This window comes from Dermacentor silvarum, chromosome 1, assembly GCF_013339745.2.
Source record: "Dermacentor silvarum isolate Dsil-2018 chromosome 1, BIME_Dsil_1.4, whole genome shotgun sequence".
Taxonomy (NCBI): Eukaryota; Metazoa; Arthropoda; class Arachnida; order Ixodida; family Ixodidae; genus Dermacentor; species Dermacentor silvarum.
This window is the reverse complement of record NC_051154.1, coordinates 383039797-383043198: the sequence shown is the minus strand read 5'-3', so window position 1 is coordinate 383043198 and position 3402 is coordinate 383039797. Positions and strand designations below refer to the sequence as shown.

General features: G+C 43.9%; 1 pseudogene; it reads left to right on the top strand.

The window, feature by feature from the left end:
• Window positions 1-1564: 1564 nt before the first annotated feature.
• On the top strand, window positions 1565-2864 carry LOC125942449 (uncharacterized; annotated as a pseudogene).
• Window positions 2865-3402: the final 538 nt, after the last annotated feature.

The following is a 3402-nucleotide window of genomic DNA, read 5'->3' as shown; positions in this document are numbered from 1 at the left end:
TGGAAAAGCTCTTGCAGTGTGTTCAAAAAAAGAGACGTTTGCTATCGCCCGAATCGCTTTCATTTTGAAGTATTTCCAGTATTTGAATATTTTGCGCGGTAGTGTTACCCCATATAAGGGAACAGTAACTGAGGTGTCAAAGGTTTTATCTGCGATCTGTTCTCATTAATTTCAACAAACTGATGTCGGCTTTCTAAATAAGATCGGATAAGTTCAAGTGTTATTCCTCGGAAGCCGTATTTTTCCAGCTTTATCAGCAGCAATTTATGGTTCACTCTATCAAATGCTTTGCTGTATTCTAAGTATAACCCTAAAGTCAGAAGTTTTTTTTTTCAATGTTCTCTAGAATAAGGTCCTTCTGTATACTTAAGGCGGTTTCCGTTGACCGCTTTTTCCTAAACCCGTGTTGACAGTCGGTTAGCAAGCTATGTTTTTGGGAAAAATTATCAATACGAAAGTTGACTATTTTTTCGAGTCCCTTTGATAGCACAGGAAGTATAGAAACCGGTCGATAATTTCCAATATTATTTTTGTCCCCTCCTTTATGAATAACTATAACTCTTGCTACCTGCATATTGCGCGGGAAAACTCCAGTTGACAGGGAAATATTAAAAATGTGCATTACTGCAGGTGTAAGTAAGTCTATGACGTACTTAATTGGCCTAATTTCTAAATCATCTACGTCTCGGCTATGGCTGTTTTTCAAGGATGAAAATGTTGTAATCACCTCAGGGATGCTAGTAGGCTTTAGGAATAAAGATTCTCTTAATGAAGTTGTATGCATTGTATCTTGAATGTCGTGATCTCCGCATCCTACTTTGATAAAGAAATTGTTAAAATGGTTCGCAAGTTCTGTACCACCTACAAAAGCGCCATCAATATTCAACGTATCTGTTCGTGTATCGACTGGCTTCCGATTTAGTGATTCGTTTATTTTTTTCCATACTTTGTCGCTTCTGCGCATACATTCACTGTTAAATATACGGCTGTAGTAGTCATTTTTCGCCTTTTCTTTTTCTTTGTTCAATTTATTCCTAAACTGTTTATATTCTTTCCACTTTGACAAGTCCTTCGACTTGATAAAAGACTGATAAAGCTTATTTTTTTGGTTGATTTGCCTAACAAATTCCTTCGATATCCATGCTTGCGCGACTTTCTTTGAATCCGATAGTTTTCAAGCGGAAATGATTTGTAATACATCGTTTTGAGTTTGCTCATAAACTTATCGTATGACTCATTGGCATCTTCAAGGGCAAAAATATCACTCCAGTCTATTTCGCGCACGGCTTCTCTGAATTTGTCTAACGTTTGAGCCGATATCTTGCGGTACGTTGTCTTTTCAGTGCACGCACGTTTAATGGAGCCTTTACGTTCTAGAAAAAGATATATAGGCATATGATCGCTGATATCACAGCTTATGACTCCCGATGCCGTGCTATCGATAGTCGAGTTTATTATGAAAGTGTCTAGTAATGATGACGTAGTGACGGTTACACGCGTCGGTGACCTGATGATGCTGCAGAAGTCATTGCACTCCAGGATAGATCCAAACTGCACTAAGAGCCTCTACAGAATGCAGCAAGGCAGCCTTGTAAAGCCAGTACGATTTTTGACGAGAAAGCACGTATTCCCTACGAATATGGAAAAAATGAACGTGCAGAGAGCAGTGCAAGTTTTTTCTCCTCCCGTGACAGCTGCTATGAAGCTCTTACAAGAGCAGGCGGGCCACACGTGCGACGCAAGCTTCGCGGGTGTCGGACCGACGGTGCAATTTATGGACACCGTGCACCGCTGGTTCGTGCTCATGGACGTGAGTAATTGTACCCAGCACCTACATCAGAAGAATGCTGACTGCAAGCAGTTTGAATCTGCAGGCGATGAACGACTAATCTGGCTGGAGACAAGCTTCCTCGACTACCTGGCCGATCTCAAAAGTCAGTGCCTGGCAAAGAACTTTCTAACCAAAGAGACTTATGAGGGTCTTGTGATCACAACTCGTTCGAACGTTGAGTGCATTAGATATCTTCTTGAAGAGATGTCTTTTCACTTCGTTTTGACGAGGAAAATGTCATCGGACCCAATCGAGTCGTTCTTTGGCGGGCTCATGAAATGAGCAGGATCAAATGACCAAACGGACGTCCGCGCCGTGCTCACATGCATTGATAAAACCCTCAAGACCGGTATCGCATCGGCGTCGAGTACAAGCAACATAATGGCAGCAGAAGAGAGTGATAGCTTGTCAACGCTGCCGCAACAGAAAAACACAAGGGAGCAAACAGCGAGGAATTCCCTGCAGATGCACGTAGAGAGTTCATAGAGCGACTAAACAGAGATAAGCCTCTACTTCCCACGCCAGATGTGGACGCATTGGCTATGGTTGGTGGCTACCTCGCAAGAGCCGTACGAGAAAACTTTGAATGTGTGGAGTGCTTCGCGCTCTTAACAAAGCCAAACGCATCGACACCATCGGACTCGCTCATTAAACACCAGACCGCGGTGCACTTCTTTACCCGTCCGCACAACTTGTATATGTTCTCTACGCACTACAGAAGTTCGCTGAAGTTCATCTAGCAAGAAGAAGGCGTATGCATCACCCTCTAAAGGAGGCTGTGAACAATGCTACCGAAATCCTCCGCGAGCACAAAGCTTTGATGTGTTCGAAGCCAGGGCACCAAGAGAATTTGCTCAAATTGTTGCTTACGAAGTTCTTTCGCCCAATATTCACCAATTTCGCTCTGAAAGCGACAGACAAACAAGACGTCGCCAAAGTGTTCGCAATAAAGCCACTGTCACGAAAGACCCTGAAACTGTGAGCTTGATCTCACAGCTGGGGGCCTAAGTGAAAGGTCCAGTTTTCACAATATGTCTCGAGTTGCTTGCTTTCAATGTACTGTGGGGATGGAAAGAAACGCGAACAGTGCGGCACTTACATTCTCTGATATTTCGCATTTCTTTTCGAGTGCTTGCAGCCTGCATGATAACTAGAAGCCACTAGAATAAAACTATTCTACTATCTTTTTATTTCCACCAGGGTCACAGCAGGATGAAAACATCGCGCCGCACTGTTTGCGTTTCTTCCCATCACCCCTGTAAATCATGAACAAACACCAGTGCAACCTGCGCATTTATTTCACAGCTCCATCTCTAATACGAGCGCAAGTTTCTCTCCACAAGCAGGCGCGCAACAAAGTAGTCGCGTCGTCTGCTCTGGGTATGGGGCGGCAGCGCGGCGTGGTGGCGAGCGCATGAACTAGAAGGTACGGGCGGAGCGCCTTGCTCTGCTCGCCACTCGGCGGGCATGAAAAAATATAGGAGGCTATGGTCAAGCAGGCTAGGTGAGCATTTGTTGACACTCCGTTTTAAAGGGGATACCAATAAACCATCATAAATAAATCATCATCG